The sequence below is a fragment of the Salvelinus namaycush genome, chromosome 27 (genome assembly GCF_016432855.1).
Source record: "Salvelinus namaycush isolate Seneca chromosome 27, SaNama_1.0, whole genome shotgun sequence".
Lineage (NCBI taxonomy): Eukaryota > Metazoa > Chordata > Actinopteri > Salmoniformes > Salmonidae > Salvelinus > Salvelinus namaycush.
In genome coordinates this window covers 30,631,498-30,645,099 of record NC_052333.1, presented here as the reverse complement: position 1 = coordinate 30,645,099, position 13,602 = coordinate 30,631,498, and the positions used below count along the sequence as shown (strand labels likewise).

At 45.6% G+C, this 13,602-nt stretch overlaps 1 protein-coding gene across 1 annotated transcript in view; it reads right to left on the bottom strand.

Annotated features, from left to right (window-relative positions):
- LOC120022450 (poliovirus receptor-like) overlaps nt 1-13,602 on the bottom strand; it is a 76,293-nt gene that overhangs the window by 21,160 nt on the left and 41,531 nt on the right. The gene's annotated exons all lie outside the window — the stretch shown is intronic.

Genomic DNA, 13,602 nt, shown 5'->3' with positions numbered 1-13,602 from the left:
ATCAGGGCAACAACATTATAGGAGGCAACAACATCCTCGTTTAGCCCCTTTGGATCCACAATGTGTAAGATGTGTTGTCAGAATGCCTCGGTGTTAGTTAATGTATGATGTCACGTCCTCTTGGTGAAATGTGGATGTGTTCTATGGCTGCAAAGAGCAGGGAGGAAGGTGAGCCATGGTTGGCGTCGATACAGTGGCGCAAAAGCATAGTCCATGTTTTATTTTGAATAGCAGCCTTATGTTCCGCGATGTGAAGTTTCGATGCTCGTTTGGTTTGGCCAATACAAGCAGCCCCCTCAGATTCATTCCCTTGACTTTTTCTACATTACAGCCTTATTCTAAAATTGATTAAATCGTTTTTTCCCCCTTTATCAATCCACACACACAATACCCCATATAATGACAAAACAAAAATAGGGTTTTTAAAAATGTTTGCAAATATATATTTTTAAAAACTACTTAAATATCACATTTACGTAAGAATTCAGACTCTTTACTCAGTACTTTGTTGAAGCACCTTTGGCAGTGATTACAGCCTTGAGTCATCTTGGGTATGATGCTACAAGCTTGGCACACTTTTACTTGGGGAGTTTCTCCCATTCTTCTCTGCAGATCCTCTCAAGCTCGGTCATGTTGGCTGGCGAGTGTCACCGCACAGCTATTTTCAGGTCTCTCCAGAGATGTTCAGCTCTGGCTGGGTCACTCAACGACATTCAGAGACTTGTCCTGGAGCCACTCTTGCATTGATTTGGCTGTGTGCTGAGGGACATTGTCCTGTTGGAAGGTAAACCTTCGCCCATTCTGAGGCCCTGAACGCTCTGGAGCAGATTTTCATCAAAGATCTCTCTGTACTTTGCTCCGTTCATCTTTCCCTTAATCCTGAATAGTCTCCCAGTCCCTGCCGCTGAAAAACATCTCCACAGCATGATGCTGCCACCACCATGCTTCACCGTAGGGATGGTGCCAGTTTTCCTCTAGACGTGACGCTTGGCATTCAGGCCAAAGAGTTCAATCTTAGTTTCATCAGACCAGATAATCTGTTTCTCATGGTGAGAGTCCTTTAGGTGCCTTTTGGCAAACTCCAAGTGGGTTGTCTTGTGCCTTTTACTGAGGAGTGGCTTCCGTCTGGGCACTCTACCATAAAAGGCCTGATTGGTGGAGTGCTGCAGAGATGGTTGTCCTTCTGGAAGGCTCACCCATCTCCACAGAGGAACTCTGGAGCTAGGTCAGAGTGACCATCGGGTTCTTGGTCACCTCGCTGACCAAGGCCTTTCTCCCCCGATTTCTCAGTTTGGCTGGGCGGCCAGCTCTAGGAAGAGTCTTGGTGGTTCTAAACTTCTTCCATTTAAGAATTATGGAGGCCACTGTGTTTTTGGGGACCTTCAATGCTGCAGACATTTTTTGGTACCCTTCCCCATATCGGTGCCTCGACACAATCCTGTCTCGGAGTTCTACGGACAATTCCTTCGACCTCATGGCTTGGTTTTTGCTCTGACATGCACTGTCCACTGTGGGACGTTATATAGACAGGTGTGTGCCTTTCCAAATCATGTCCAATCAATTTAATTTACCACAGGTGGACTCCAATCAAGTTGTAGAAACATCCAGGATGATCAATGGAGACAGGATGGACTGGAGGTCAATTTCAAGTCTTATAGATAAGGGTCTGAATACTTATGTAAATAAGGTATGTTTATCATTTTTAATACATTTGCAAACATTTCCAAAAATCTGTTTTCGCTTTGTCATTATGGGGCACTGTGTGTAGATTGATGAGGAAAATGTTTTATTTAATACATTTTTAGAATAATTTGTGGTGCAACAATTAATTAAGCTTTATTTTTTGTATTCTTTATTATTGGTCGTATTGTCACAATGAACACATTGTCCACACTTGTAATTGCCAGTGGATGGGCCTGAGAGCCAAGTCACACGCTTCTTGGTAGCTGCATACTGTGCATAACGGAATCGGCCTGATTGCCTCCATTTGTTTCTGTAGTGCGCTCAATGTTGTTAACTCTAGTAGGTCTGGATCACTTGAGGATGTTCCAGTGTTCCAATACAATGGATTTGACACGACCGACACATGGGCTGTACTCCTTGGAAAAACACAAACGTGGGGGCATTCCCCCCCCCCCCCGGTTTCTATTAGTGCCAGGGAGTAGATGTTCAGTCTCCCTAGCACGGGTATAGATAGGCCTGTTCAATGACACTCTTATCATACCCGCCTTGCAGGAACCTGGTGCACATATGAATTGAATTAAAGCCATTGTGTGTACAGTATTGTACCCCACAAGGCTATTGTATCTATAGACAGCGCATGGAGTATAACATTAACCAGATCCCGATCACACTCCTATCACATTGAATTAGACTGAATAGATTGGGCCTCAAATTGAAATAAAGCATTGTGTAGGCTATTGTATAGCATTAACAGAGAGATAAAGATCCCCGTTGCACTCGTCACTCCGTTTAATTTCCCTCTGGCCTGAAGGTCTTTCTCCCTCCCTCCTCTTTATGGGTGACAAACTGCGAGACGCTTGCGCTGCCAGGCAAGTGTCGAGACTGGCGACCCAGGGGGAGTCAGGCAGCCAGAGAGCCAGGCCGTACAGATGGCATCCCAAGACAGACAGAAGCCACCGCATATATCACAACACTGACGCCAGTGTAGTAGCTAATAGGCCTTAGGGCATAATAACGAGGGTACGAGGCGGGTACAATGGAAAGGGTAGAAATGACATAAAAATATGTTTTTACCCGTGCTGCCACCCAGTCATGGAGACAACAGGTCATGAATTGTGGATAGAGGCATGGTTAGACTTGCCTATTAGTCACTGTGTTAGAGGGGAGGAAGGAGACAGTCTGCTCTCAGTGCAGACAGTCATGAGATGTAGATCTGTGTGGGGGGGGGGGGGGGGGGGGGGGGGGGGTGAGAGGGAGAGCGAGAGAGCGCGAAGGGAAGACCGAGAGACAGAGAGAAAGATGGAAGAGAGAAATTAAATGGGCGTTTCTGTACCTAAAACAAGACAAAGCAATTATACACCAATAGGAATCGACAATGAAACCGAGACACGAAAGGCCAACAATTCTTCAAATGGATATTCGCCTAGGCGCGCAGCTCCGCATGGGTGCCCATTACCCAGGAGTCAGTGCTTTGAGACCGCGGGGCCGGACCGCCCACTCAGGCTTTCGAGTGTAATCAGGCCGAGTAGGTGAGCCACGCTCGCCCGCCGTCTCTACTCGTCAGGCTAATGCAAATGGATGGATGGATGGACGGCGTCCCAGACGGGTGATAGAATGAAGGAGTGACAGCTGGGTCAACAGCAGGGAGGGAAGAATAGAGAGAGAGATGGAGGGATAGGAGTCATAGGATGGACTGGTTTATTAAGACGGTAAAGATGGTGAAAGGTAGTGGCAAGATGTCTCCATGTGTCCTGAGGGAAGAGCCCCCAAGAACCGTAGCAATGATAAACTGGATTCTGTTAGTGAGCCTGCCGTGTGAGAGGGAGGGACAGTGTGGGTGTATGTGTGCGTGAGACAGAGAGCTAGAAAAGACAGAAAGAAAAGGAAATGGAAAGAGGAAGAGAAAGAGAGAATGTGCGTGTATACTGTACGTGTGTGTGTGTGTTAACCAAATAAAGATAGTGGAGATGGATTGAGTGATGTGAAAGCGGATATGAGACTCCATTATATCACCCTCACGTTCGCCCGGGCTAAGCCGGTCGGCGAGACGAAGACGGAGGGGATGAAAGACAAATGAAACTGATATCCCGGGTGAAGATGTTCTCAGTAAGATCCTGACAATGAGATATGATCTGTCGGCTGGAAGAGAGATGGAGAGGGGATAGACGGACATGACAATGCCCCGGTCTTCAAAATGAGAAAGCGAGTGAGCGTGTTCAAGGAGGTAGACGGATGGATAGTTGGAGAAAATGAGAGAGGGAAATACAAGACATGAGGCAATATGGTGAGCTGCACATAGACGAGTTGTGTGAGTCTGTGACTGATACACAGAGTAAGGTGACGGGAGAGAGGTGATGATGAAGGGAGCGAATGAAAAGAGCGATATGAAAGACAGGTGAAAAGATGAGGAAAGAAATGAGATGAGAGCGATATGAAAGAGGAGAGTGGACTGAGGGGTTGAGTGGCTATTCATCATGCACTGAATAGATGGGTAAATATTTGAGGAATGAAAAGGCTTCTCTCCCACTCTCCTTCTTGCTCTCTCTCAGATGGAAAGGTATAGGATAAACAAACCAAGCTGCTTTTGTTCAAACTAATCCTCAAATTCTGTAGAAGATGATATTGATTTTCAACAAACAAATGCAAAGGCATTCACACACACAAAAAAAAATGTAAAGGTATTCCCACAAAAATGATAACAGGCATTCCCACATACTGTAGAAACATTATGTTCAACAGAGTAAATCCAATGAGACAAACACACACACTATACGCACACACGCAATCATCCAGCCACACGCACACGCACGCAATCATCCAGCCACACGCACACGCACGCAATCATCCAGCCACACGCACGCAATCATCCAGCCACACGCACGCAATCATCCAGCCACACGCACCCAATCATCCAGCCACACGCACCCAATCATCCAGCCACACGCACCCAATCATCCAGCCACACGCACCCAATCATCCAGCCACACGCACCCAATCATCCAGCCACACGCACCCAATCATCCAGCCACACGCACCCAATCATCCAGCCACACGCACCCAATCATCCAGCCACACGCACACGCACACAATCATCCAGCCACACGCACACGCACACAATCATCCAGCCACACGCACACAATCATCCAGCCACACGCACACGCACACAATCATCCAGCCACACGCACACGCACACAATCATCCAGCCACACGCACACAATCATCCAGCCACACGCACACGCACACAATCATCCAGCCACACGCACGCAATCATCCAGCCACACGCACGCAATCATCCAGCCACACGCACCCAATCATCCAGCCACACGCACCCAATCATCCAGCCACACGCACCCAATCATCCAGCCACACGCACCCAATCATCCAGCCACACGCACACAATCATCCAGCCACACGCACACGCACACAATCATCCAGCCACACGCACACAATCATCCAGCCACACGCACACGCACACAATCATCCAGCCACACGCACACAATCATCCAGCCACACGCACACGCACACAATCATCCAGCCACACGCACGCAATCATCCAGCCACACGCACCCAATCATCCAGCCACACGCACATGCACACAATCATCCAGCCACACGCACGCAATCATCCAGCCACACGCACGCAATCATCCAGCCACACGCACCCAATCATCCAGCCACACGCACCCAATCATCCAGCCACACGCACCCAATCATCCAGCCACACGCACCCAATCATCCAGCCACACGCACCCAATCATCCAGCCACACGCACCCAATCATCCAGCCACACGCACCCAATCATCCAGCCGCACGCACACGCACGCAATCATCCAGCCACACGCACACGCACACAATCATCCAGCCACACGCACACGCACACAATCATCCAGCCGCACACGCACGCAATCATCCAGCCACACACACACGCAATCATCCAGCCACACACACACACACGCAATCATCCAGCCACACACACACGCAATCATCCAGCCACACACACAATCATCCAGCCACACACACAATCATCCAGCCACACACACAATCATCCAGCCACACACACACACACGCAATCATCCAGCCACACACACACACACGCAATCATCCAGCCACACACACACACGCAATCATCCAGCCACACACACACACGCAATCATCCAGCCACACACACACACGCAATCATCCAGCCACACACACACACACGCAATCATCCAGCCACACACACACACGCAATCATCCAGCCACACACACCCAATCAACCAGCCACACACACATCTACACACAGATCTACGCAAACACATCTACACACATCAATCACCCATCCCACTCCACACACACTCCCACCACTCATCTCATCTTTGATTCCCTCTGCAAAGATGATGATTAGAAGAAAACACAACCCCGGGATATCAGCCCAGAACGTACAGAAGTGCGTCATTTTCCCCTCTCTTTCTTCTCTTTGGTTAGGATCTAGAGGAAGTAGCGCAACTCTAGAGTGGGAGCTGCCTGTTGGGAATCGTGCTGGCGGGGGAAAGCGCTGGATTAAACATTGAATGATCTGCAGAATGCCCGGAGCCACGCACATAACACACACAATCACGCGCACACCCTCCACTTCACATTAAAATCATTTCCGTTTCGCAGATCTATTCTTAGGCGCTAGAAAACCCACTTCCTCCTTCCCAACACTCATAAAGCAGCAGTAGAATGCTGGAGAACCAGAGGCCCTGTTGAATAGCTCTCCTAAGAACGAGTCACCAATCTTCTCCATTACCGACCCTTCTTACAACGCCAATTAACCATGCCTGGATCTACGGGACGCCATGGAAACAGGGTTATTGTTTACTTAAGTGGAGGGAATAGAGCGCTATGCTACTAAGCGGTAGGTAGCCTAGTGGCCTCTGGGGTGTCATACTAAACTCTGTAGATAACAAAAATATCTTGGTGAATAAATAATTCAAGCTAACTGGGGGACAGAATATACGTTGAACGGTACACTAAAGATCGTGTTCTGGATGGGGGAGAAAGCATCATGGCTGTGGATTTAAAGGGGAGCTCCGCAGCTCAAACAATAACTAAGCAGCCACCCCACCACTGTTTTGGTAAACAGCTGAGGGATGGGGTTGGATAAATATAACCACTTGTTTACAAATTACACAAGCTTATGAACTATATATACAAAGCTTCAAATTATTGGAGTCGGCCATTTCAGCGACACAACAGGTGTATAAAAATCGAGCATACAGCCATGCAAATCGCCATAGACAAACCTTGGCAGAGGAATGGCCTTACTCAACGCGGCACCGTCATAGGACGCCACCTTTCCAACAAGTCAGTTCGCCCACTTTTTGCCCTGCTAGAGCTGTCCCCAGGCAACTGTAAGTGCTGTTCTTGTGAAGTGGAAACGTCTAGGAGCAACAACGGCTCAGCCGCAAAATGGTAGGCCACACAAGCTCACAGAACCGCCGAGAGATAAAGCGTGTAAAAATAGTCTGTCCTCAGTTGCAACACTCACTACAGAGTTCCAAACTGTCTCTGGAAGCAACATCAGCATAAGAACTGTTCATAGGGAGCTTCACAAAATGGGTTTCCATGGCCGAGCAGCCGCACACAAGCCTAAGATCACCATCGCCAATGCTCGCCGCCATTCAACTCTAGAGCAGTGGAAACGCGTTATCTGGCAGTCCGACGGACAAATCTGGGTTTGGCGGATGCCAGGAGAACGCTACCTGCCCGAATGCATAGTGCCAACTGTAGTTTGGTGAAGGAGGAATAACGATCTGGGGCTGTTTTTCATGGTTCGGGCTAGACCCCTTAGTTCCAGTGAAGGGAAATCTTAACACTACAGCATACAATGACATTCTAGACGATTCTGTGCTTCCAACTTTGTGGCAACAGTTTGGGGAAGGCCTTTTCCTATTTCAGCATTACAACGCCCCTGTGCACAAAGCGAGGTCCATACAGAAATGGTTTGTCGAGATTGGTGTGGAAGAACTTGACTGGCCTGCACAGAGCCCTGACCTCAACCCCATCGAACACCTTTGGGATGAATTGGAGCGCCGACTGTGAGCCAGACCTAAATCACCCAACATCAGTGCCCGACCTCACTAATGCTCGTGGCTGAATGGAAGCAAGTCCCTGCAGCAATGTTCCAACATCTAGTGGAAAACCTTCCCAGAAGAGTGGAGGCTCTTATAACAGTAAAGGAGGGACCAATTTCATATTATTGCCCATGATTTTGGAATGAGATGTTCAACGAGCAGGTTTCCACATACTTTTGGTCATGTAGTGTATTTTGGGTTACGACAGTTGAACTAAGCTCACAAGGCATGTAGAAGTTATATTCTTCAAGAATCACTGGGTATATATCATTAATTTAATAAGTCAAAAATGGATGCAGCAATCACAGATTGACCCTTTAAAAAATATCATTTAAATTTTAAATGAAAGATGTTCTTGATGGGGGAGAAAGGTATATAATATGATAGTGGATTTAAAGGCCTCTAGAGAAGTGGGGCAGGACTGAGCATGCCTATCACTTCGCAGCCTACATAAAAAGGCTTCGAGAACTGGTGGACTCTGACCATCATTTCACAGGGAACGATGGGGACCAGAGAAGCGATGGTGCAGTGGTGTGTTCCAGAGGTGTCAGTGTTATCTTCACAAGCCAGAGAGAGAAGAGAAAGAGAGAGCAGCCGTCTGGTATCTCTCCCTCTGCTTTTGTCACCGCCGTGCAGAGAGCCAAACCGAAGATGACATGTCCGGTCTCCAAGTGCCCACGTTCAACCTCCTCTCCTTGGCTCAGTGTCACTTCCTGGTTATACATTCTGAACCTTGTCGTTGCAGTTAGCGAGCCGGCGCTATCCATTACCCACTGTCCTGGGATCAGTTAGGATTAGCTACTTTAACTCGCATAACATCACATACCAACTGGTGACCACGTTATGGGTGGTAGGTAGATGCTGATTCTAGATCAGCTGGAAACACGTTGACTACTGTTGCTACCATAGCCTTATCAAAAGCTGCTGTAGCGAGGTGCGCTCGCCGAGTTCTCCCTCGTGCTCGGGTTCACACGTACGACGACACACCCGCGAGTGTGAAAAGGCACAGCTGACTAAGTCACGAGGCTTTTCTTAAGAAACCTGCGTTCTAATAAATAACAGTGAGTGTGATCTTCACACATTGTATCACACATTGCTGAAGGTTTTCCCTGGCAGCTGCTGCACATGGACTCGGTACTGGTACTCCCTGTATAGGGCGGCAGGTAGCCGAGTGGTTAAGAGCGTTGGGCGAGTAACCGAGAGGTCTCTGGTTCAAATCCCCAAGCTGACTAGGTGACTGAGCAAGGCACTTAAGCCTACTTGCTACTTACTGGACGTTGCTTTGGAAATATGCAAATAACCCCGTTATTTTTACTCCTTATTGCTATTCGTTATTCACTGTGTATTTATTCCTCACTATTTACATGTCATTTACACCTTTAACTCTGCATTGTTGGAAAAGGACTCATAAATAAGCATTGCACTGTTAGTCCACACTGGTTGTTTACAAAGCATGCGACAAATAACATTTGATTTGAACTCGCAGGTGCTATGACAACTGACAGCAAAACTGTTCACACAGATACAAATGTGAGTTTGATGAGAAACTGAGAGAACATTCAGGAGGTGATGAACTGGACAGGATTTGCTCCCTGGCTGACTATCTGTCCGTCCCACTGAGAGACTGGCCTGGAGAAAAGACGCTGTAGGCCATTTATCTGTCAATCTGTGTCAATCCATTCAGCCCGAGTGGCGCGGGAAAGGTGAGAGAGGGGTGTCAGGCCCCAGGGCGGTCCACAAAGGGCTCAATGGAAGACCCCCTGTGGCTGTCCACAGTTCTGCCGGTCTATTAATACTGGACAGCCAGAGCCATTAGTGGTCTTGTCAATATACTGTGGGCAGGGCAAGCAGGCGGCAGGCCCGAACATAGTAGGCTATCAGGCGTTTCTGCTAGCCCTGCCCGGACACCCTCTGGTTAAGATCACAAGCCCCAAGGTAAATAACGAGCTACTAGGTCATGTGGGCGAGACACTTATTGACGAGTCGAGGAAAATCATTTCAAGCATTCCGCCTTCCAGTGCAATTTGATGGGCTACCTTGTACAATGACATTCCACAAATAATACTACGGAAGAATGTGTTAGGCAGTTTATTTTACATTTCAGTTTCAATTTTATTTATAAAATCGCTCTCATTTCTAAAAAATTATTTTCTAATTTGTCATGGAATTTTGACATGCCTAGGAATGCAGACATGCCTGTCTTCCATTCATACGTGGGGATAAAGAAACGTTTTAAATAAAGAAAAATTATATGCATAGATGTGGCGGCCTACAAAATCCATAACAATTCACATTCTCACACACATAGGTCTCGTGAGGAAAAAAAGTCCACTGTTAAAAGACAAAAGGGGAACTAATAGAATAATATGCACCAAAAAAAAAAAATGGAGTGTCAGCTAATGACATGATTTCGCATTGAGGCAGAAAAACGACATCCCATTACTATGACATGTGGGTCTACTTCAGTCGTTAATGTGCCCTGCTGCATTATTTAACATTCTGCCTGTATGCCCCGCCAAAAACAATTGGTGACAACCAAAGATTGTCTGAGGTACAGTAATTGTTTGTTGCTTGTCACAATCCCACCTTTCAAAGCCGTTACTAAGATTTACATGCCAGCAGACTTGAGGTAGATTGACTTTCGTAAAATATGACTCTAAAAACAAATCTTTATTAAAAAAAAAAGGTTATTCTTTTCAGTACCGTTCCCTGAACTAAAACTAAGCCATTCGTGTCACAATCACCTGCATTAGGTCAACAAGGATAAAAGGCCTGAATGAAGAGGGATTGACAGAGTGCTGCAGAGAGGTGTAGTCAAGGCAACAGACGAGGACCTAAAGTGGACTCAGGAGGACCATAAATGTCTCGACTGCAGTCAAGAATTTGGCGGGGCAATGTAGTACCACAGGTTTGGCTGAATTAGCCACCTTATTTAAGTACATACATTTTTGGGGGATCTGCAGTCAACATACATCATCCAGCCCACATGTTGTGAACAACACACTCAGCGAACCATGAATGCATCTACTTTAAGATACTGCTCGTTGTCGTCAGTATTCTTTGCATGACAGTTACTCTCCGCTTATTACATCTCATTGTTTCACATCAATAACCCTATAGTTTCTCTAGCACTTTGGGTAACTACACTTGTCTAGATAGGATTGTTGTCGAAGCATGTGATAAATGTAAGCGAACAGACCGTTCTCTGTGTAATAATGAGAATAATTTCAGCTTTATAATAAGCTCGACCTAATCAACCGCAAGGGCCGAAGCGAAAACATTGTCGATATACATGTTACATATCAAATTCGCAGACGGATCATTGCGCTGGCTGAACGTCACACATAACAGACTCAAATCATATTTAGAAATCCATCATACTTTAATAAACACCAGAATACAAAAATAATGTTGACAGGACGAACCGGAACGAAAGGTTCCAAATAAAAACACCCACACAGTCAGACGGTGATACAGAAGACATTGTTATTCTAGCAGCTTATAGTGAGAGACACAAACATCTTGGAATATAGGAGCATTTTAATATTATTCATATTCTCCAGGTCACCGTCCTGTCAATATTGTACACAACAACAACAAAACTGTAGAATTGACCAGAAAATATGAATATCTTGTTATACCAGCAGCTGGGCAGAACAGATGCACTGACGTAACCACATCAATTAGTAATGCATGTTGCAAGTATGTTGGATTTATTTATACTTTGTACACAAGGGACACGGGGAATAATGCATGTGGCGAAACTGTGAATTTAAGGCTTTGTTTGGTGGTCTTGAGATTAGAGTCGGACAAGAATTGTAGGATGTCGTGACCCATTTATGCTTTTTAAAACCACCACCATCACCGCCCTTAGACAGGGCTGGTAATTGCATGCTAGAGACATCGCTTTTTATTCTGACATGGTCCTTAGAAGCTGTAGCACCACTTCCCACAGAGTGAAATTGGTGCTTGTTTACTTCTAAAAACAGGGGAATGGAGAATCAAATGTTTTAAGCCTCTGTAGAGAAAGATGTTGCCTCTCTGTTCATCTTAATAACAAGATGGAGAGTGATGGAGTCACAGGAGCCCAACCAGGAACAATCTCGCCCCCCCCCCGCTAATGGGAGGCATCGAACTCAAAGTGTGTGTCGGGTCAGGGAAATATAGTTTGTGTGAGAGAGAATTCTATGGGTGAAACAGATCTGCATGGGTGTGTGATTATATGCTCTCGTGAGAGTTTATCCCGTGGAAGGGAGCGAGAGAGCATTTGTGTGGAAAAGATGGTCAGAGCAGATTGGAGATCAAGGCCCTCGATAATATACACCTCTACATAACAGCAGGCTACAAGATACATGCCTTGACACACATGTAATTACATTAAGGTCATTTGTACTCATTGGTTATCTTCCAACCATTTCCCATGAGAGTAGTCTGTGATACTTACCATTACCCACACTGCACTTATAAATAACATCTCTTAAGGGAGTATTGAAGATAAACACACTTCATTAAATGTATATCTTCCATCAAGATATACACAACCAACACCTCACATAAGAACACTTATTTTCTTACTTCTAAAAGAAATGGATACCCATTCGCACAAAACATCATAAGGAAAACAGTTCATTTGAACACAGTGGTGATGATCTGATAATGTGATAGGAATCTGTGATTAGAGGTCGACCGATTAATCGGCATGGCAGATTTCAAGTTTTCATAACAAATCGGTAATCGGCGTCCTTTTTGGACGCCGATTATGGCCGATTACATTGCAATCCACGAGGAGACTGCGTGGCAGGCTGACCATCTGTTACGCGAGTGCAGCGTCAAAAGGACCTTGTGGCTGCAAGGAGCCAAGGTAAGTTGCTAGCTAGCATTAAACTTCTCTTATAAAAAAACAATCAATCTTCACATAATCACTAGTTAACTACACATGGTTGATGATATTACTAGGTTAACTAGCTTGTCCTGCGTTGCATATAATCAATGCGGTGCCTGTTAATTTATTATCGTATCACAGCCTACTTATATTTCACCAAACGGGGGATGATTTAACAAAAGCACATTCGCGAAAAATGTACCTAACCATAAACATAAATGCCTTTCTTAAAATCAATACACAGAAGTATATATTTTTAAACCTGCATATTTAGTTAAAATAAATTCATGTTAGCAGGCAATATTAACTAGGGAAATTGTGTCACTTCTCTTGCGTTCAGTGCAAGCAGAGTCAGGGTATATGCAGCAGTTTGGGCCACCTGGCTCGTTGCGAACTGTGAACTAATTTACCAGAATTTTACATAATTATGACATAACACTGAAGGTTATGCAATGTAACAGCAATATTTAGACTTTGGGTTGCCACCCGTTCAATAAAATACAGAACGGTTCCGTATTTCACTGAAAGAAAATTTTTATTTTCCAAATGATCGTTTCCAGATCTGACCATATTAAATGACCAAATGCTCGTATTTCTGTGTTTATTATATTATAATTGAGTCTATGATTTAATATTTGATAGAGCAGTCTGACTGAGGGGCGGTAGGCAGCAGGCTCGTAAGCATTCATTCAAACAGCACTTTACTGCATTTGCCAGCAGCTTTTAGCAATGCTTGAGGCACAGCGCTGTTTATGACTTCCAACCTATCAACTCCCGAGATTAGGCTGGCAATACTAAAGTGCCTATAGGAACATCCAATTGTCAAAGGTATACGAAATACAAATGGTATAGAGAGAAATAGTCGACGCATCATCATTTCTATAATAACTACAACCTAAAACTTCTTAACTAGGAATATTGAACCACCAGCTTTCATATG